This window comes from Coturnix japonica, chromosome 29 (assembly GCF_054131305.1).
Source record: "Coturnix japonica strain WE chromosome 29, WE-NBRP24, whole genome shotgun sequence".
In the NCBI taxonomy this organism is placed as follows: domain Eukaryota; kingdom Metazoa; phylum Chordata; class Aves; order Galliformes; family Phasianidae; genus Coturnix; species Coturnix japonica.
In genome coordinates this window covers 4,324,061-4,347,549 of record NC_140691.1, presented here as the reverse complement: position 1 = coordinate 4,347,549, position 23,489 = coordinate 4,324,061, and positions in this window count along the sequence as shown.

Genomic DNA, 23,489 nt, shown 5'->3' with positions numbered 1-23,489 from the left:
AGGCCACCTCCTAGATCCAAATTTTAAGAAACCAACACCCAATAGGTGCTATCTGAAGTAAAATAGGAGAGAAATCAAGATGACTCTTCTGCATCCAGCTTGGATCACTCCCTCACTCAGGCACACCACCATCAGATCAAGGAGATGCTGCCTTCAGCTTAGAGATTGTATGGGAAATCACACCTTGAACCTCTGATTAATCAGCTGAGGCAAGTGTTGGGTCAGCTGCGGGAGCACAGGTGAGAGTAATGGAGCTGTGCTCACAGAAGGGGTGGACCTCGACTCCACCTCCTCTGAGACCTCATTTAAAGGCTGACCACCACTGAGGCAGCATCTCTTGGAGATTGCTCCCCAGTTGAGACTGCCTCAGCTTTCTGGTCAAAACATCGACATTGGTGAGTTTTCCTTTGCTAACAACCTTTGACTATTTACCACCATCTTGGTTAACATCTTTTTATTAGCCACCCTTACAGACACCATAAGGGTTTGGGCTTCCAAACTCTCAGCAAGCATTTGGATCAGCCAGCTTCCTGCTGGGGAGCCCCCTGCATCACTGCTGCCTCCTTTGGTACCGTACCTGCAGATGCTTCAGAGCTCATTAGCATGGACTTCCTTCCTCCCCTCAGCAGCTGCTCCTGCACTCACCTTCATTCCTGCTCAGATACCGGCCGCTTCCAGCACCAGCTGACCTGCAAGACACAGAAAGGAAAGGTGGGAGTCATGCAAATCCCCAAGAAGCCCAAGGCTGCATCACCACCACGTATGGCAGCCTCAGGAAGTCAGCTGCAACTACAGCCTTTGTCAGAATGGAAACAGGAATCGTCAATTAAGTATGACCTCTGAACTCATTGCCACCATCAGAAACAGGCACTGAAATCGCTCACTTCACTGCAGCTGGTTACCTCCAAATTCTTTTACTTTTAGGAAAATGCGGACACGGAATTGAAGGACACTAGAAAAGTGACATCTACTTCCCCATAGGTGGTTAAACTTGGAAGCAGGACTTGAGCAAGAAAAGCTTCTCAGCTCAGAATCACAGAATTATCAAGGTTGGAAAAGACCTAGAAGATCATCTGGTCCAACCGTTGCCAATACTTCCCGGATAAATCATATTCCATACATCACATCAAAACGTTTCTTGAACACTCCCATGGTCGGTGACTCCACCACCTCTCTGGGCAGTTCATTCCAGTGCCTGACTACCCTTTCTGAGAAGTAATATTTCCTAATGTCCAGCCTGAATCTTCCCTGGCGCATCTTAAAACCATTCCCTCTAGTTCTATCACTGATTACTCGAGAGAAGAGGCCAACCCCCAGCTCACTACAACCTACCTTCAGGAAGTTATAGAGAGTTATAAGGTCTCCCCTGAGCCTCCTCTTCTACAGGCTGAACAATCCCAACACCGTCAGCTGCTCCTTGTAAGGCCTGTGCTCCAAATCCCTCACTACCTTCGTAGGTGAAGACATTCCAGAACCGCAAGGTTTTCCTGCATGGAGAGGCTCAAAACTGAATAGGTCAGACCTCCTCCTCTCCATCATTGCTGTCACGTGAAAGGCTGTCCTTGGAACTGCAGTGACTCATGCATCCTAACTGCACTCCATTGATGGAAGCACAACGTGCATCATCGCTACTTGCCGGGGTGTTCCTGCACTGGCAAGGGATGGATTCACCTGGAAAGAGTAGATACACAGCAGTTAGTGTAAACTTTCACTATCCAAGGAGGCAAAGGCTTGGTGCTGCCTGTCAAGCAGGTTTCAAGCAGCTTGCGAGACTCATTTGGGAAAGACAAGTGTCAACCAAAGATGTCAGGCACGGCTCGAACGCAGGAATACAGAAAGAGGTACAAGCCCACTGAAAGCATGAATTCTACCTGTGTTGCTGACAAGCAGTGTTTTGAAAGCTGGATTTGCATGCTTACCTGCCAGGACCAAGACTTCAGCTTCAGAGGGCTCCCTGGCACTGCTCTGCAGTTGGTTCTCGGCCACAGGGGATGGTTTGCCCAGGCAGAAGCAGGAACGCCAACTGCCAGCTGCTGACTCTGCCCTCTTACTGGGAGAACTTGGTCTGGAGAGAGAAAACAGAGCATGCTGTCAGTCGTGGTGCAGGGTGAGGGAAGAGCTGCACTGAGCCCTTGCCAATAGTTGCCTGTTCCCAGCACTACCTGGTTTCTGCTGAAACACAGCTTAGAAAAGCCCTCTGTTTCAAACAGCAGAGGACGCTTCCATTCCTACAGCTCAGCCCTCAAGTCCTGCTGGCTACATTTGCTTTTCTCTGGGGCTGGATTCTATATGAATTTGCTCTTGTCCCACATAACACAGCCAAACAACTTCTCATCCTGACATTTTATTGAGTCTGGCCCTCCAGAATAATTGGTGCACTAACAAGCTCACAACATGCTTGATTAAAGCACGGAATTAAAAAGAAAGTCAGCCAAACAGAGGGTCACATAGAACAAGAAATGACAAATAAACACTCCTGAAAGGCTACGTACTGCAAACAGAGGGAACGGTGCGGAACAGGCTGGGTAGGGTTTATTCCACATCGAGCACAACAAAATCTGCACTAAAATGGGATGGGGGAATTCCATTCCACCACCAAATACAGGTGTCTCCAAGAGGCAAAAAAAAAAAAAAAAGAAAAAGAAAAAAAAACCCAGAAGTTTGAACTTCAGAAGTTCAGTTCCTTTTCCCATTTCTGTTACTGTGAAGAAAATAATGCCATTTGTGTCCAAACTAAGGGCAAAAGAAATAAGTAACTCACATGACAAATGCACAGGTGTTGAATCTTCAGCATCCATTAAATCCAAGTTCCTTGTTTTTGTGGGTTTTTGTGTGTGTGTTCTGCTTTGTGTTGTGGCATTTATTTATTTATTTATTTTGTTATTTTTTAGTCAAAAGTTATTAGCAAAGGAAAACTCACCAGTGTCGATGCCTTGACCAGAAAGCTGAGGTAGTCTCAACTGGGAAGCAGTCCCCACATCCCCCTCTGCCCCCCCCCACAATGGCCACTCCCGCGCACTGCAGCTCAGCCAATCGGAGCCGGCGGAGCTGCCGCTGCCCAATGGGAGGCCGGGGGAGGCCGGCGCTGGGACGGGGAGAGGAGAGAAGAGACAGAGGCAGCACTGAGGTGGGATGGGCTGATGGGGAGTGCGGGGAGGACAGGGGGGTGTGGGGCTGTGGGGGGGCAGAGGGGGATGTGGGGCTGCAATGTGTCAGCGTCTGGAGCACAGGTGAAGGCAGCTGAGCTGTGTGAGCAGTTGTGTTTGAGTCTGGCTGCAGCTCTGTTAGACCCCACTGAAGGGCTGAGTGCCACTGGGAAAGGATCTCTGTGTGGAGATTGCTTCTACTAGAGGTAGTTCTATCAGACTGTTCTATAGAGCTGTGCAGGGGCTGTAAAGGGAGCTGAGGGGGACTGTAGGGGGGATATGGGGCTGTGGTGGGCCATAGGAGGACTAGGGGCTCTAGGGGGCTCTGAGGGTGTGTAGGGGTTGTGGGGAGCTATTGGAGGATATGGGCAGGTATGGGGCTTTAAGGGGTGGTGTATGGAGAGATAGAGGGTTGTGGGGGCCTTAGGGTGATATGGGGCTACTGGGGGCTGTCGGGGGCAAATATGGGGAGAAATATGGAGTTGTAACAGATTGTGGGGGTGTAGGTGTGGTATATATATATCTATATATATAGATCTGTCATTGTCTTCATTCGAAGAAATCTGAAAATAAAGAGTCCCAGCTGATAGTAAAGACTACCCAGAGGGATGGGATGACCATATGGACTGTGCTGAGGATGCTTTATAATGTGTGATAAACACTGTGAAGCAGTGTTGCTCCAGGAAATGGCCCAATACGACACAGAAGCAACTTTAAATATCTTCCAGTCACAAGCTGTTCATATCTAATGTCTATTTTACCCAATGTTTTCCAGTTCCAGAAGCAGAGGATGCCTTTATCAACAAGCAGAAGGTGCAGAAGGAGGTGAAGGCTGCACCAACAGAAAATGCCACGCTGAGCTGCGAGGTGGCCCAGGAGAAGACGGAGGTGAAGTGGTACAAGGAGGGGAAACTGATCACCTGGTGCAAGAAGTTCAGGGTGGAGTCAGAGGGCAAACAGCGTCGGCTGGTGGTGAGCCAGGTGGAGAAGAAAGATGCAGGGGAGTACAGCTGCGAGGCTGCTGGCCAGAAACTCACCTTCAAGATTCATGTCACAGGTAAGACAGGTGTTGTCTGAAATACAGCAGAGAACAGTAAAGTAAAATCTAGTTTCTATTATACAGTGATCCAGTTGCAGTAGTCTGTGCTGAGGTTTTTTCCCTAGACTTGATTGCCTGGGTTTGTAGAAAGTATTTGGTTTTAGTATGGCACAAAGACCTGTTTCAGTCTGTCTGTAGAATAATAATTACTGATATATGTACAGTGGAAGCAATATTCAAGATATTATTCAAATCTCTCCTGTGCCTGAGGTCCCAAACTGTAATTCCTGTTCACAGAAACATTTGACTAAGATAAGTATGTGCAGTGAGGCTGGAGTGCATGTTGTACGTGCAGCCTTTCATGGCAGGAGAAGCAGGAACTTCTCCTAGTAGTACACTGACTTTTTACTATGCCTTTATGTTGGAGGCTGCATCTGGATAGGTGAGTCTGCTACTCACAGTAAGAGACCTGGTAGAGCTGACTATTCCCAGAGCTCAAAGCAAAATAGATAGCTGCAAATAACACACAAAGAAGAAAGGACTGCATTGGTGAGCATATTTCCTTTGTGCCTTTGACAGTCACAGTTGTGGCAATGGTAGAGGCCATGAGGAGTCTGTTCAGGAAGCCAGGAGTACTGTTCTGGGTCATGAAAAGGCAGCCAGTGATTTGACTATCACACGTTTATGTGTTTTGATGTTTCACAGTGGGTCTTAAGTAAAAGGAACTCAGGTTTTGGTTGCCTGCAGGACAGATGTTCTTTTGGGTTCAATATGTTTGCATAGTGACTTGCAACCATGGGACTGGTGTTCAAGGACCCTCTTGGTTCCTTCAGTTCCTCGGTTCTTTCTTGCCTAGATTTGACACTTAGTTTTAACAGAAGAGCTGATATTCTCTAGTGAAGGCTATTAGTTTGGGCACAAGTGGTAACCTAAACCTGTTCCAACCTGTACATACAAACCTGCAAGATGGTCTCATTTCAGTCCCTCAGTCAATACTTTTTCTTTTCTTCCCTCAGAGCCAAAACCTGTGTTTATAAACCAGGAGCAGGTGCAGAAAGAGGTGAGTGCTGCCCTGGCAGCAAGTGCCTCCCTCAGCTGTGAAGTAGCACAGGATCCAACCGAAGTAAAATGGTACAAGGATGGAAGACTGCTTGCCTCCTCCAGAAAGTTCAGAATGGAATCTGTGGGCAAAACACGCCGTCTGGTTGTGGAGCAGCTGGAGAAGAAAGATGCTGGAGAATACATCTGCGAGGCTGCTGGCCAGAAGATGACCTTCAAGTTGGAAACAACTGGTGAGCATTCGCTTTGGGAGCACTAAGCAGCTTTGGTGGGATGTGGTTGGGGTGGAATGGGTGGTTTCATTGACATGAGAGAACAGGCAGTGATGCTGTGAAACCAGTTGGATGATGCTCAGCCTGGCCATGTGCCTCAGAGCTGTTTGCTCAAGGAAGCCAAGTGTAGTTGTGGGTTTGCTCTCAAGAGCACAGTTTGGTAGGGATGAGTTGGTGGTTGGACTAGATGACCTTAGTGGTCTTTTCCAGCCTTAGTGACTCTGTGGTTCTCTGCTTCAGGAAAGACCTACTCGCTGACTTACACACGCGTCCAAGTCAAGGATGCAGCAGAAATAAAATCTATAGCAGAAAAGGCAGAATCTTGTGCCCATCTTACAGTTAAAGGTAATTATGCTTCTGATGATCATTTTGCTTAAATTATCTTATGTTATAAACCAGCTAACATCCTTTGCTTGAATGTCAAGGAAGTTAAACACCACCAGGACCTTTCACAGAAATAAATACTCCTACCTACCTACCTTTCTGCCCTCAAAATATCCAGCTTGTCTTTTGGGATTTACTTTTGCTAAGTAAAACAGATTATTTTCTTAGGAGGTTGATTTTCTACCGCTAGACTTCAGATTTATGTTTGAACGTTGAGGGATAAAAAACATACCTTGTCTTTTTCTTCACTTTCTCATGCTGTTTGAAAAGAGCACAGAGTTTGCTTGTTTTTTTTACTATATACAATGTTAGGGTATATATATGATGTTAAGTGTGATAAAGAAAAGGGAGACATTTGAGTTAGCACACTATTCAAGAGTTCAGTCCCCAGCTTCGTAATGCGAGGAGTTTGATATCGGGGTGGGAAGGTCATGTTTTGATTTGGATGTTGGACTGGGAATCAGAAGATCTGGGCTCTCTTCAGGTTGTCAGTCATATTGTCTGACTTCTTAACAACATTCCTTTCTTTCTAGTATTTTTTAATGATGTTTTAAGGCATTTTGAGCTGATAGGTGTAGTGTTCATGTGCAGTAATGCTGACATGAGTAAGTAGGGTGATAATGTAAGGGTTTTTTACATTCCTTCTAAATCTCTGCTTTCTCTCCTTCCATCCTTCTTAAAGAGCAATCCATTAATCTAGTAAAGGAGCTGTGTGATGAGGATGTGACTGAGCCTGAAGAAGCCAAATTTGAATGCGAGATATCCATTCCTTCTGTGAAACCTCCCAAGTAGTATCTACGTGGGGAAGTCTTACAGGCTGGCAGAAACTTGATTATGCATTAAGAAGGCACCATCCACCGGCTGACCATACTGAAAACCACCACTGATATGACAGGCACCATTCAGTTCTCAATTGGCAAATCAAAATCCACAGCCAATCTGCTCGTCAGAGGTAACATATCCTGGCTTGGTTTACATCATGAAGATGGAGAATTAATTAATGTACAGTCTTCCTTCACTGGGGTCTTTGAAATATTGTGTGTGTGTCTGGAGGTTCTGCTCCATTTCCAGTTCAAAGTCATTGGACACTAAATGAGACAGCTGCGTTTCAGTAAAAGATCTGTATGAATAGTTGTGATGTGCTTACTATTCAGATCTACAGAGCTGAGGTTTTGTCCTTGGCTATACCAAAGAAGTCAAATCAGGTGAAATTAATTGTATTTCTGAAGTAGACAAGTTTAAGTTTGGTAGCACCTAAATTTGATGCAGTTTGTCATTGATTTTATCTGAAAGAAATTTGCAGGCTTTTTATCTCCTGTTGTCCCCAGTGTAAGAGTCTCCATTCACATCCTAAAGTACTTATTATATTTTCAAGTCACTCTTATTTGAATAAAAGCCTCAACTGGGAGCAATTTAATAAGCACAGAGCAAGAGCTGGAGCTTGCATTTGGTAGATACTATACAGTATTACTTTATAGAAATGTAATCAATGGCCTTCCCTATAGACAATCATTTGTTTTATCTTTAGAGTTGTTCAAAGAACCATTGTGAACATGAAATTAATTGGAATGGAATAGATGCAAGAGACTTTCCTCTTCTTCCAATTGTCCTCATCCTTTCTTCTCTTCCACCCCTGCTTTGCAGATTACCATATACAAATCACCAGGAAGTTGGAGGACAAGACAGCTTTGGAATGTCATTCTGTCATCCTGTCCTGTGACTTCAGGCCTTCTCCAAAGGTTGTGAAATGGTTCAAGGGCCACACACCCATCGAGCCCTCTGAGAAGTACAAGATCAAGAGGGATAAGCATTCAGCAGAGCTCCAGATTCTGAAGCTGAAGCCCGATGATGCTGGTGTGTACAAGTGCAAGGCGGGAATTGCAGAGACTGAGGCCACGCTGACAGCTGAAGGTATGAGCAGGGAGGGTGGCCTCTTCCATGTCCTATTTCACCTCAGATTTCTCTTCTTGAGGTTGATTTCTGCCGTTCTCTCCTGCTAACTTTGCAAATGTATAAACTTCACTGAGAAGATTACACAAAGATTATCTAGTCCAGCCATTCTACCACATCCCAGTATGCTTTATAGTAACAGTGGTAACAGTTCACCTTGTTTCCCTACAGCCCACAATGTACAAGTAAGGAAGCACTTGCAGGATGTGGAAATTGAAGAAGAGAGCTCTGCTGTCTTCTCCTGCGAGCTGTCCCATGATGACGAGGATGTGGAATGGTTTCTGAATGGCAACCTCCTTTACACCAACAATTACAATGACATCAAGAACGTTGGCAACTGCTGCACACTGACAGTGAAGCAGGTTAAGCCTGAGGATGCTGGCCCAGTGACAGTGAAGTCAGACAAGGTGTCAGAAAGCGCGCGCCTGAAGGTGAGAGGTGGGTCTGATCACAGCCCTCCTGGATGTAAGAGATGCTAAGGAGTGACAGTTCATTCCATTGTGCAGCAGTCCTGCTTCTAAAGCTCACCTCTCTGGGGTGACAAGTCATCAGGGGCTTTCTTCCAGTGGAAGGTTCCATTGCAGCAGATATCAACGAAGGAGGATGGTTTTGGTGTCCTGCCAAAGCATTCAATTGCTTTTTATCATCATTTTACTTAACACAAGGAGAGTTACAGGAGCAAATTTTTTTACTGCTTCAGTGCCATGCAGTGTCAATGCTGTTGTCTCCAAGGATTCATGACTGCAGGGAGAGATCATTCAGTGTGTGTTTTGCCTCTGGAATGACTAATGACCAGGCTGTGAGCAACCCGATCTAGCTGTGAATGTCCCTGTTTATTGCAGGGGAGCTGGGCTAGATGGCCTTTAAGGGTCTCTTCCAATTCTAAGGATACTGTGATTCTAATCTGCTCTCCCCAGTAATTAAGCTCTTTTACTCTACGTGCTCAGAGTTTGAAGGATTTCCTCTTTCTCCTTTCTTTTGCATTTGGTGGATCTTTTTTCCCCAGTGTAAACCTCTGATGTGTGAAATAGAAGATAGATAAAAGGAGTCAATAAAGAGGAAAATCAAAAGTGTTCAGCAGCTTATCCTCTTAATACTGTGGCCTGCTGTATGAGCTCTGCTCCACGTGAGGGCAATGCCAGCTCTCCAGCTTTAGAAGAGCTACATCCCAATTTTTTCATATGATATCAGTCCCACCCACGGCAATGCAGGCTGTCCCTCCTGTTCCCTGTATTCTCCTACTGAATACTTGAGAATTCCATAAAGCGTATTCAGTCAACAGACATGAAACCACTTTAGGTTCTATATTGGTGTCGTCAGTAATGGTAAAGATTTATTGATACCTCTTTAAAAATCTGAACACAACTGGAAATGTCTCAACTTCTGTATCACGTTGTTCTGTTTTGCCTGTTTAATTGCAGTGAAGCCTGCTGTCTTCATGAAGTGTTTGAATGATGCTTTTGTTGAGGAGTGGGGTGTGATTAAATTGGAATGCGAAGTCTCTAAAGAGAAGGTCAAACCAGTGTGGAAAAAGGACGGTGTTGTGCTCACTTCTGGCAACAAGTATGAGCTGGTACAGTCTGGGAAGACCCTATGTCTCCTTCTCCATGACCTCGAGAAGTCAGATGCAGGTTTATATACCTGTGATATTGGCACTGATGTTGCCAAGTCAAATGTCGGCGTTCAGGGTAAGTACTGTGGAAAGTGAAGGAGTGCTAAAAGCACATTCAGTGTGGTCACTATGTCTTACACCTATTCCCCCACGAGCCTTAATAGTTTCTACAATAGAACTGTATTTCTGCAATTTAGCGCAGTGATGTCTGGAAAATTCCCATTGCTTTTGAAGTAAATGTATCTCCTTTTGCCATGAAAATCACAAAACACGTCAAGAATGTCCTGGAAATGTTTCCTTTCTAAACATCCCTAAAATGGAGAAATGGTTTGAACACCAGTAGGGGTAGGATGGTAACAAATTAGCTAATAGAAACATTTAATGTCTTGTCGTAGGCAAAACCCTTTTTCTCACGCAGCATCCTAGAGTTGTCCTCTCTGTTAGGTTTTTCCCTCTGTAGCTCATTGAATCTTCATTGTGCTCCATGGACTGAGCTGCTCTCCTTGTAGTTCTTCCAGAGCAAAGACAAGAGATTCACGTCTCTTTTTTTTTATAGCTTTCTGGTAATTCTGAGAGGAGAATGTCTTAGAGAATACATCAGTGAGGAACGCAGCCATGATCTGCAAATCCTGAGTTCAAACACCAGTACTGCTACTCACATTGGTCACGAATGCCTTTTCTCCATCTAAACCTCATACTAACCTATATCTTATCTTCCAGAGCAGAATATTGGCATTAGCAAACGGCTGAAAAACAATGAAATCCAGGAGGTAGAAGATGGCACTTTTGAATGCATTCTGTCCCATGAAAGCATTGATGAGTTCAAGTGGACACTGAATGGAAGCAGAGTGGAAAGTGGTGGGCGATTTAAAGCTTCTAACGTGGGTTGGTAAGAGACTCTCCTTATCAAAAGAGTGACTCCTACTGACGCTGGGGAAGTCGTTTTTATTGCCCGTGGTCTAACCTCCAAAGCCTCTCTGTCTGTGAAAGGTAATGAGATGGGAGAGATTCTGGGGTCTGATTCCTTCAACTGTCTTCTGATAAGATTGTCATGAGAGCTAACTCATAATATGGTTAAAGTGAATAGCAACCTTCTACTTGAACCTTGAAGCACTGAGAATTTCTCTTAAAAATAAGTAAAAGGAGGAACCATTTGACACAAATGTGAGAACTACCCAAAGCACTGGGGTAGTGTTGGAAATGGGCATCTCACTACAGCTTGTTCCATTAACAGTAAATCAGGAATGATCTGTTGAGGGAACTGTGGGAGCAATATCCTCTAAGTATAAGCTGAAGGGATGGCCTTCACATCATCTAGCTGTACAACAAATTCCTATCTAGAACATGTGCATCTGAGAGCATCATCTGAGGCTCCCAGTGTGATCAGTGGAGAGAAGGAAGAGGCAGTTTTCAGACATGGTTCATCATCCTCAATGGGGTAGATTTAAGAGAGAATTAATGGTGCCTGGAATTCTATTGTCTGTACTTTACAGATTACTGCTGGCTGTAGGATGGCCTCTGTTGCAAGTGCCTCTCTAACTTATCTCCAGCATGTAGATGCGTGTATTTTGAGAGAGGCATCCTACCCTAAGTGTATGTTATTCAAAAAGCAATGTTTTCTTTCAGAAAAACCTACTGAGGTAACAAAACAGCTGGAGGATAAGACAGCAGCAGCAGGGCAGGACATCAGCCTGAGCCGTGAGCTGTCGAAACCAGATGTGAACATCAGGTGGTACAAGGATGGCAAAGCAATCAGAAAAAGCCAGAAGTACGACTTGCAGCAGGAGGGAACTGGGGCCATTCTGATCATCCATGACTCTACCGCCAAGGACAGTGGGGAGTACACCTGTGAGACAGAGGACTCTGAAACAAAAGCCAGGGTCACTGTGCAAGGTGAGTTGAAAAGCACACTGGGGATGGCATGTAGAGAAGTCGAGGTAAATATCTGCAGCCTGTGGGTGATGTTTTTCTCTTCTGTTTCCTTGAGCGGGATCAATTCTTAGTTTTCAGAAAATATGGTGGATTAAAATATTTTAGTTAAAATAATCTCTAAACTGAATGATAAATGGCATGAGAAAGCAAAGCTGAGAACTAAGCTCCAGAAGAGAAAACAAAGTCAAGTATGGCATATTTAGAGACAGGTGAAGAACCCTTGAGCGCACTGAGGAGTACTAGCATACTCTGGAATGTCTCTTGGGCTCCCTACAGCACACATACTTGCTCTGGGGCATGTCTGGATGTCTGTAGAGCTAATTGCAGGGCCCTGAGAAACGTCTGGGGCACATTAGGGGGCACTGGTTTCCATGTGAGTGTTTCCAGGTTCCCAGAAGTCAACAGGGAAGCCTTTGGAGACCCCTTGGGAAGACTCAGTGGGGCCCTAGAGTGATGTAGCAGCTTGTGTTGGTTGCATCTGCTTGGCAGGGAAGCGAGTTCCCTGGTGGGAGCTGACTGACTGGGAGGTGATTCCCTTGGTTTAATTAATTTAATTACCTGGATTATAATTAAATAACACTGTTCAGCGTTCAATCAAGATTATATTTTTCCAAAGTACTGCAGTCGTGCATCTGTAGCAGCTTTCCTAAAATATATCGAGTTTATTCAAAATTCCAGTGATGCTCCTAAAGCACTTGAAGTGCATTTGAGGTGGGGAGTGACAAAACAGCTCTGAGAGAATCATCATCAGATCAGAACATTGGAACGGTAACTAATAGCAGAGATTCTGATAAGAATATTGAAGTTTTCAAATTACCTTTTCTTAAAGGTGTATTTCACCAAGTTTCATCAATGTGCACACTGAAGAGCTGACTTGTTATCTTTCTTTTTATAAAAAATCATGTGTTACAATTGAGAGCAGAAGTTATAGCATGTAACATCCTCCAAGTAAAGTGCAAAAAACATTTCTTCACAGTTCCAATTAATGTCTTATGTTTTGTTCAGACTCACTAAATGATGTATTTCAGGGTACATCACATGGGAATATAAGAAGACTATTCAGAACAGGAGCTGCAGAGCAAGATGAACAGCATGTGAAGGTAAGGCCGGGAACCAAGGACACAGCTTTTGTGTCACTCAGCCACCTGTGGCAGAGGTCAGGATTTCAGCAGGGATTTCTGCAGACGTTCCTTGAACACCCCCAGGGTGGGTGACTCCACCACCTCCCTGGGCAGTCCATTCCAGTGCCTGGCCACTCTTTCTGAGAAGTAATATTTCCTAATGTTCAGCCTGAACCTCTCCTGCCGCAGCTTGAAAACATTCCCTCTAGTTCTATCAGTAATGACACGAGAGAAGAGGCCGACCCCCAGCTCACTGCAACCTCCCTTCAGGAAGTTATAGAGAGCAATGAGGTTTCCCCTGAGCCACCTCTTCTCCAGGCTGGACATTCCCATCTCCTGCAGCCTCTCCTCATATGGCCCCATTGTGCTCCAGACCCCTCACCAGCTTTGTTGCCCTTCTTTGAACACGTTCCAATGCCTCAGTGTCTTTTTCTCAGTGAGGGGCCACAAACTGGACACAGAATTAGAGTTGTGGCCTCACCAGTGCTGAGTACAGGGGGACAGTCACCTCTCTGCTCCTGCTGGCGTCACTGTTTCTGATGCAAAATTTATGTAAGTGTCACATGTGTGACATCCTTTTTGATGGAGTTCTGTGACTGGAGTTCAATGGATTTGAGAGCTGACTTGAAGCCTGTGGGCATCACCCAGGAGTTGGGGTGAGAGGATGAGGCGTAGGAACAGGAACCTCTTTGGTCGTTATTAACTCCCAACTTTTTGGTCAGGAATCTCTGTGTGTTTCTTTATCATGTAAAGAACAGAGTCATTGTGCAGTTTGTGAATGAATTGATTCACGCCTGCTGATTGGTGCTGTTCTCTACAGGGAGCTGCAATGGAAATGGACACTTGTGGTCCACTGTCCAGCCCCCTCCCGTGTTGGATTTTCTGGGCTTTGAGACACGTCTTCCAGATGCACTTTGTGTTATTTCTGATGTGTTGACCTGTTGAGCTCCAGCCCCAAATGAGGATTCAAGTACTACCATTGGGGATGTAGTATTTCTTGCTAAACAGAATTCGTGTGCACACTTGTCTTTCGTCTGCACAAAGGATCTTGTAATCATCTCTGTCTGTGTTTCTTTTAGAGCCAGAGATGGAGCAGAGAGGAACACAGACTTGGGTGAATCTTCATTCAGGAGCAGGGACACGTCATGCTCATCTGAGGTGTCTGGCTGACAGCAAGAGCAGAGAGGTAAGTTTCATAGGGTCGCGTGCCCATTTTATTTTATTTTTCATTCATGATGCATAAAGGCGTTCCCCAGACAAAGTGAGCATTTCTCAACTGGACTTTCTAGAAATGAGCTAGGCAGTGAAAATGGGTTTGAAGCATTCCTAAGAGCCCCGCAAGAGAATGCTGAGAGTTAATCTGGCACCCTCCTTTGGAAACGTCCGTTGTCTGTCAGCTCTTCAGCTGTGCCCTAACACCTCCCATTGCGCTGCCACACCAGGATAGAATTCCAAGCCCACACTGAGTCCTGGAATGTTGTGGTGCCGTGTTGGAATCAGACATGACCACGTGGTCTTGGCTCCCCGCCTTGTGGGGGGTCATGGTGGACCAGGCTGTTGGCCGTTGGTGATGTCATAAGCGGCTGGAATGAGGGGAGGAGCGGTGCGTTCTGTGTTCCTTTGTGGGTGAGCTAGTGGTCGGAGTGGTTGGTTGTCTTGTTGTTCTTGTGCCTTTTGTGCCGTTAGTTAGTTAGTTTTGTTAGTTAGTTAGTTTTGTTAGTTAGTTAGTGTTGTTAGTTAGCGTTGTTAGTTAGTTACTGTTGGTAGTTAGTGCCGTTAGTTAGTTAGTTCCGTTAGTTAGTTAGTGCCTTTAGTTAGTTAGTGCCGTTAGTTAGTTAGTGCCTTTAGTTAGTGGCTTTAGTTAGTATCTTTAGTGCTTTTTCTTCTCACCGTCGTGTGCAGCAGCTTGTAGGTAAGCTGAGCTGACGTGGGATGGATGGGTGGGCAGTGAGGTGTTGAGAACTGCTGGCTGTTTGAGCTCACAGCACCGTATTGCTTACTCTTGACCATCAGACGTAATTTTCCCCGGTACACACGTTCCAAGGGGGGTATCAGTAAAGTTGGCACCTGTCCCGTGCTTCTTCCATTGTCTTTGCCCAGTAGTGGAAGCATTGTAAAGTTGCTGGGCGGACAGGCATCACGTAGCCTGAGACTCAGCATGTCTTGCAGCAAGTGGGTGGGACAGTTGTGCTGTGTGTGTTATTCCATGACTGTCTTAGCCCTGCTCACTGACCTGCTCTTTCTCTCTACTCTCCTCACCCTCCGCCCACTGCCTCGGTGCAGCTTTTGCTCTCATTTCATCCGAGCAAAGCGACAAGGAACTGCTGCAGATAGCTTGAGGTGATCTCACTGCCAGGTACGTGCCATGTTTTGTCCCCCCACATGGTTTTGCCGCAGGGTATGCGCGGGTAGCTCTGAAGAAGTCTGTCCATACTGTGCTGTGTGAATAGAGAAAACAGAAGTGTGTTTCTGCTCTGTTCCAGCTGTTCACACTTGCTGTGATGGGTGCTGCGTGCAGTGGGATCAGCCGTGAGCCTGAGTTGGCGGCGACGGAGGTACAGTATGAAGCTCTGGCCGGTCTTTTTTCCCTGTGTTGAGCCATTAGAAGGAGCTGCAGGTGTACTCTCCTGCAGGAAAGAATGGGCCAAAAAGGGCCTAGCCACTTGTCTGTGCCAGTGCCATTGCTGATTAGTCTGGGTAGAGAGAGATGCATCTTTGCATGGCCTGGCAATGCACGCCAGAAAGGGAAATAACTGTGATGAGATGTGCAGCTCCTTCTGAAGTGCTCCTGATAAGGACGCAGCGCATTTGCTGCAGCTTTCTTTGCAGATGTGCTCCTCACCTTGAAATCCTCCTGGTTTGTCCTCATCTCCTGACCACGGCCTGTGCTCTGTTTTGCAGGCTGATAACATGCGGGAGCCGCAGCTGGTGCGTGCTATGTCATCTTTAAACGTACCAGCGATTGCGGCAGCCCATGTTATTAGGAGCCACGTCGCCCAGGGGCCGGATGAGCTCTCTCTGGAGGTAAGCAGTTCCAGGCGTTCCTTGTTGTTGTGCACAGAATTAGTATAGAGTGTGAACGCCTCGTGAATACTCTCATATTTTGTGTCGTAGAAGAAGGCTTTTGTTGTAGCTGTGCTGAAGCTGGGATTGATGTTTCAATCTTTTGCAGGTTGGAGACATCGTGTGCATTGTTGATATGCCACCAAAGGAGATGAGCCCCTTTTGGAGAGGCAAGCGTGGCTTTGAGGTAGGCACACATTTTTGACTAGAGAGCACAGCTTCAGTAGAGTCGGGAATCTCCGGTTGGAGCTGCTCTGCCTGCACAGGATGGCTTCTGGATGCAAACAGTTGCCCTGTGTCGGTGTCAGAGGACCTTCCCTTTGGCTCTGGGCTTGGGCTAATGCCCACCTGTCTTTTTGTTCTTATTACAGGTGTCACGGGTTACTTAGATTTACCTATGCCCGTGACAGGGGAAGCCACCCCGTGGGCCCCCCTCCCGGGGCCCGGAAAGGAGGGGGAAAAAGGGAGTGGGATAAAACAGCGACAATCTAAGGAGGAAAAACTTATTTTACTAAATATGATACCGAAATACAAGATAACACAATATAATATAATTGAGGCTAACAAATTGAACGAAACAGAGAGAGAGAGTCCCCGAAAACCGAGAGGCCTACTGTGAACTCTAGGCGACACGGCTGGAACGCTTCCCACTCTCCGAGAAGTTCGAGAGAAGAAGGAGGGCACTCCAGCCTGGGAACGAGATTATACAGCGTCCTGGTCCCGTGACTTATCATTAACCCTGTTGTTCTCTGGGATATGTAGTCTTCTTCTGTGGACTGCACATTCAATAGAAGTATCCATACTTTACATGATGTTATGATGTGGAATACTAATACTGATAGCAAAATTACAAAACCATGACATTCCACCCCTTATTCTACATTATTACATCATGGTAAATATATATATACATATATATACACGTATGTAAAATTATGATAGCTAAACAGTAGAATTACATGTAACATAACTAAATGTACAACTATAATAACTAAAATACACTACACATGCAAACATATATACATATAAATACATAAAATTATTGACTGCACTCCCCCAGCATCAAATTCCCTTGTGGCACACATTGAACATCCCCATCCTTCTGCATTACCCACCAAGTGCACCCAGGTCCCTGGGCAAAGACAGTTCCACGGATAGGTTTGCCCTTTCCAGAAGCTGGAAGGACCCAAACAGCTTTTCCCAACATGTTCTTTACATGTACAACAGGGACCTTATCTCCTTCTACAGTGTGTAGGGGGCTAGATTGACTAGGACCATCACGATTGACAGATCCTCTAGTATTCACCAACCAAGTGGCTTCTGCCAGATTCTTCTCCCAGTGCTTAAATGTTCCGCCACCCATTGCTTTCAACATAGTTTTCAACAACCCATTATATCGTTCAATTTTACCAGAAGCTGGTGCATGGTAGGGAATATGATAAATCCACTCAATGCCATGATCTTTGGCCCAAGTATTTATAAGGGAATTTTTAAAATGTGTCCCATTATCAGATTCAATTCTTTCTGGGGTGCCATGTCGCCACAGGACTTGTTTCTCAAGACCTAATATGGTGTTTCGAGCAGTAGCATGGGGTACTGCGTATGTTTCAAGCCACCCAGTGGTTGCCTCTACCATGGTGAGTACATAACACTTACCACTGCGAGATCGTGGCAAGGTGATATAATCAACCTGCCACGCCTCCCCATATTTATACTTTTGCCACCGCCCTTCCTCCCAGAGAGGTTTCATCCTTTTGGCTTGTTTAATTATGGCACATGTTTCACAATCATGAATAATCTGCGCAATAGCGTCCATGGTTAAGTCCACCCCTCGGTCTCTGGCCCACTTATATGTCGCGTCTCTTCCTTGATGACCTGAGGTCTCATGAGCCCATCGAGCTAGAAATAATTCACCCTTATTCTGCCAGTCCAAGTCAATTTGAGCCACCTCAATTTTGGCAGCTTTATCTACCTGATGGTTGTTTTGTTGTTCTTCAGTAGCCCGACTTTTGGGCACATGTGCATCCACATGACGCACCTTTACAACCATATTCTTTGTTCGGGCAGCAATGTCCTTCCATAATTCAGCGGCCCAAACAGATTTACCCTTCCGTTGCCAGTTGTCTTGTTCCCACCTCTGTAACCACCCCCATAAGGCATTTGCCACCATCCATGAGTCAGTATAAAGATACAGCATTGGCCACCTCTCCCGTTCAGCAACATCTAAGGCCAGCTGGACAGCTTTTACCTCTGCAAACTGACTTGATTCTCCCTTACCTTCGGTGGCCTCTGCAACCTGTCGTGTGGGGCTCCACACAGCAGCTTTCCATTTGCGATGCTTCCCTACAATGCGACATGATCCGTCTGTGAATAGGGCATATTTCTTTTCATTTTCTGGTAATTCGTTGTATGGTGGGGCCTCTTTAGCATGTGATACCTCTTCTGCTGGTGATGTTCCAAACCTTTTATCTTCAGGCCAGTCCATGATTACCTCTAGGATTCCTGGACGATTGAGGTTTCCCATTCGCGCTCGCTGTGTAATCAGCGTAATCCACTTGCTCCAGGTGACATCGGTAGCATGATGAGTGGAGGGAACCTGTCCTTTGAACATCCAGTTCAGCACTGGCAGTCGAGGTGCCAAAAGGAGCTGTGTTTCAGTCCCGACTACTTCGGAAGCAGCCCGAACCCCCTCATACGCGGCTAAGATCTCCTTCTCAGTTGGAGTGTAGCACTCTTCAGACCCCTTATATGATCGACTCCAGAATCCCAGGGGTCGGCCTCGGGTCTCTCCTGAGGCTCTTTGCCACAAACTCCAAGTGGGGCCTTTCTCTCCAGCAGCAGTATAGAGGATGTTCTTTACATCCTGTCCAGTCCGTACTGGCCCCAGAGCTACAGCTCGGGCTATCTCTTGTTTAATCTGTTCAAAAGCCTGCTGCTGCTCAGGGCCCCATGCAAAATCGTTCTTCTTCCGCGTCACCTGATAAAGGGGGCTTACAATGAGGCTGTAGTTTGGAATGTGCATCCTCCAAAAGCCCACTGCACCCAGGAAAGATTGTGTCTCTTTCTTGCTAGTTGGTGGAGACATGGCAGTGATTTTGTCGATCACATCTGTTGGGATGTGACGACGTCCATCCTGCCACTTTATACCTAAGAACTGAATTTCCTGGGCAGGTCCTTTTACTTTGCTTCGCTTAATAGCAAAGCCAGCTTGTAGAAGAATTTGGATGATCTGCTCTCCTTTTGTGAAAACCTCTTCTGCTGTATCACCCCACACAACAATGTCATCAATGTACTGCAGGTGTTCAGGAGCACCACCCTGTTCCAGTACAGTTTGGACCAACCCATGGCAAATGGTTGGGCTGTGTTTCCACCCCTGGGGCAAACGGTTCCAAGTATACTGAATGCCCCTCCAGGTGAAGGCAAACTGTGGCTTACATTCTGCAGCCAAAGGAATAGAGAAGAAGGCATTGGCAATGTCAATGGTGGCATACCATTTGGCTGCTTTTGACTCCAGCTCGTACTGGAGTTCCAACATGTCCGGCACAGCAGCGCTCAATGGGGGTGTGACCTCATTCAGGCCACGGTAGTCTACTGTCAGCCTCCATTCTCCACTGGCTTTACGCACTGGCCATATGGGACTGTTAAAAGGTGAGTGAGTTTTACTGATCACTCCCTGATTCTCCAACTGGCGAATCAAATCATGAATGGGGAGCAAGGAATCCCTGTTGGTGCGATACTGCCGTCTGTGCACTGTCTTTGTAGCAATCGGTACCTGCTGCTCTTTTACTCGTAGCAGCCCCACAACAGACGGGTCCTCTGACAGGCCAGGCAAAACAGACAGCTGCTTAATGTTGTCCATATCTACAGCAGCTATCCCAAAGGCCCATCGATACCCCTTAGGATCCTTGAAATGCCCCCTTCTGAGGTAATCAATACCCAGTATACATGGAGCCCCTGGGCCAGTCACAATAGGATGTTTTTGCCAGTCTTTGCCAGTGAGGCTTATTTCAGCCTCCAGCACAGTCAATTCTTGAGAGCCCCCAGTCACTCCAGAAATATGGATTGATTCTGTCCCTTCATGACTGGAGGGCATTAGGGTGCACTGTGCACCGGTATCCACCAGCGCCTTATATTCCTGTGGTTCTGATGTGCCAGGCCATCGAATCCACACAGTCCAATAAACTCTATTATCCCTTTCCCTCCCCTGACTGAGGGCAGGGCCCCTCTATTGGTTACCTGTGATGACTGGAGCAACTCCACTGGTGGTTGGTATGTCTAGTAGTTCTTTCACCCGTGCTCGTAGTGCAGAAGTGGGCTGATCATGCCACTTCCTCATGTCTTCTCCACGGTCACGTAGGTAGCGCCACATGGAAACACGCGGTGCAATCGTACTGTTGTTCTTTGCTCGAGCTGGGAAGCGTGTGCGTTTAACAGCTGAGACTTTTGATGATGCAGGTGAGGAGTAGGACTGGAATACTTTGATCAGATCCTTCATTAGACCTGGTGGCCCGTACGAGGATTGACCTTCATCAGTTGTTTCTGATACTATTACGGGATCATCATTACGATTAGTTGATGGAAACAATTTCTTGCACATTTCATCTACTCGGTTTTCTAGCCGTGAGATGGCAGAAACTGCAGCATGCAGTTGAGGGAGCTGCTGATCGGTGGTTTGAAGCATTATAATCAGCTCAACAACTCGGGGCCATCTGTCCACGAACCCTTTAGAACCTGTTACCAATGACTGTGCCATTCTCTCTGGTGCTGTACTTGTGATTTTCTGCCACATGTCAGGATCGGCCCTCATTCTCTCAGGGTCAAGTTCGCTTGGATCAGGGCTGTACAACATTTTCGCCATGGCCAATTCCCTCAGGCGCTGAATACCTTTTTGGACGGTATTCCAACTATCAAATTTAGGCTTCAAAGCATCCTTATAGGGGTACCTTTCTCTCACGGCTTCTAACAGCCGCAACCAGAGAGTGGCAGCTCCATCCGAACATCTGCTAATCCCTCTGTCGATACCTGCATCTTGGGCAATGCTTCCTAGTTGGCGAGCTTCATTACCATCTAGAGACAAGCTGTTGGCCCCGTTGTCCCAGCAGCGAAGCAACCAAGCAAGGATACCTTCATCTTGACGCCGTGTGAACTCCTTTCTTGAGCCTTGGATTTCAGTCAGCTTCAGAGGTCAACAATAGGTGATTTCCTCCTCATCATCAGTCTCTTCTTCATGCCTCTTGGTTTTTGCCTTTGCTTTTTTTGGTACTGCTACATGCCCGGCACCTGGGTCTTCTGCAGCCCCCCCCTGTGCTTCTCCTTCTTTTCGTTCTAGACGCGTGGACACCCGTTTCCATTTCTTGCCTTCCACAGGGGCAACTGATATTGCTACTGATGCCTCCTGTGACTGATCAGAATTAACTTGGGCTTGAATCTCAGATCGGAAACTCTCTCTCTCCAGAATAGTATGATACAAAGCACAGTATGCATAAGCCAAACCCCACATAAGGTTTACCTCCTTAGATCTCTGACCCAAATACTCACTTAATTTCTTAGGGTCCCTTAGGTGTTCAAGAGTGAAATCCCATGACACTGCGGGTCCCCATGCTTCTAAGACTTTTCCTAAACCTTTCCATATTCCCTGCCAGTCATCATTCTCTGGTTCTGGAGGAGACTTCCGCATAGAACGAATGCATAGGAACATATATGCATTCATTAATAGTGATAACATGGATGCAAGTATGAACCCTATCTCAGTTATTGAAAGGCGTGTGGAAATCTGAGAGTACAACCTAAATAAAAAGGGTTTTTTTAGCCTGTACAATGAATTAAACATGGTGGTGTTTGTAAAATTGCCTGTTCCATCTGGGATGCAAGTACTTGTAAGATTCGCAATTCCATCTGGGATGCAAGTGTTTGTAAGATTCACAATTCCATCTGGGATGTAGGTGCCAAAATTCTGACCATACCACATCTCATAAAAGTACCAGGCAGGTGTCTCCATCAGTATCCACCTTATTAGGCTATATACCTGCACAATTCCACAACACCAAATTATGGTGTTAATAGTTGACCAATACTTTAAGAAGATCATAATTGCTTTCAATCCCTTAAACAGAGCAACTGGGATGAAGAGTGGATTCATAGCTGGCAGGCTCTGTAAAAGTCAGAGCTAGCTAGCTTTGCTCTAAGGGAGAAAGAAATCCCTTTGTTTTCTACACAAAAGTTAGATAGCAGTGCTGAGAATGTACAGCAGCCCTTAATGTTGACAATTTGTCTGGTATTTCAAGGTCACGTTCTCAGTGAGCAGCTACGAAAAGATAACACTCCCCTAACGAAGCTCTTTAAGAGTAAAGAGAGAGTTGTTCTAAAAGCTAAAAAGCTCTATGCCCGCATTCTCCACCAAAAAATCTGTCACGGGTTACTTAGATTTACCTATGCCCGTGACAGGGGAAGCCACCCCATGGGCCCCCCTCCCGGGGCCCGGAAAGGAGGGGGAAAAAGGGAGTGGGATAAAACAGCGACAATCTAAGGAGGAAAAACTTATTTTACTAAATATGATACCGAAATACAAGATAACACAATATAATATAATTGAGGCTAACAAATTGAACGAAACAGAGAGAGAGAGTCCCCGAAAACCGAGAGGCCTACTGTGAACTCTAGGCGACACGGCTGGAACGCTTCCCACTCTCCGAGAAGTTCGAGAGAAGAAGGAGGGCACTCCAGCCTGGGAACGAGATTATACAGCGTCCTGGTCCCGTGACTTATCATTAACCCTGTTGTTCTCTGGGATATGTAGTCTTCTTCTGTGGACTGCACATTCAATAGAAGTATCCATACTTTACATGATGTTATGATGTGGAATACTGATACTGATAGCAAAATTACAAAACCATGACAACAGGTTGGTTTTTTTCCTGGTGAGTGCGTGGAACTCATCAGGGGAAAACTGCCCGAGTCCATCCTACATTCATTGCCAAAGCCAGGTGCGTATTTTACATTTGACAATGCGGGTTAGTAAAATGGGGTCTGAACGTGGCTTTCAGGGGGTTCATTAATGCCCGAGTTGAGCAAGCTTAGAAAGAGAACTGCATTAAGCTCCTTGGGCACCTCCAGGGATGGGGAAAATCCGTTCTTGCGTGTCTTTGTTGGGAACATGCTTTCTGTTGTTACGTGTTCTGTTGAATGTGTTGCACTCGGCCTCGTCCAACCGAGCCAGGCCTGAAATGAACTTGTTTTTTTGTTTTGTTGCGCAGAGCCAAAGAAACGGGGCAAGTTCATCTCCTGCCTTCGTTCCCTGTTGAAGGCCTGCCCCAGGAGAGCGAAGCAGCCTGAGCCTCCAACATTCTCGGGATCCATGTCCCTGCTTGACATCGTTGAGAGGTATTTAGCCAAAAGGACTTGAGGGCTGAGCTGTAGGAATGGAAGCATCCTCTGCTGTTTGAAACAGAGCGCTTTTCTAAGCTGTGTTTCAGCAGAAACCAGGCATTGCCAGGAACAGGCAACTATTGGCAAGGGTTCGGTGCAGCTCTTCCCTCACCCTGCACCATGACTGACAGCATGCTCTGTTTTCTCTGCAGAATGAGTTCTCCCAGTAAGAGGGCAGAGTCAGCAGCTTGCAGTTGGCGTTCCTGCTTCTGCCTGGGCAAACCATCTTCTGTGGCCAAACGCCAACTGCAGAGCAGTGCCAGGGAGCCCTCTGAAGCTGAAGTCTTGGTCCTGGCAGGTAAGCATGCAAATCCAGCTTTCAAAATACTGCTTGTCAGCAACACAGGTAGAATTCATGCTTTCAGTGGGCTTGTACCTCCTTCTGGCATTCAAGCCTGTGCCTGACATCTTTGGTTGACTCCTGTCTTTCCCAGATGAGTCTCACAAGCTGCTTGAAACCTGCTTGACAGGCAGCACCAAGCCTTT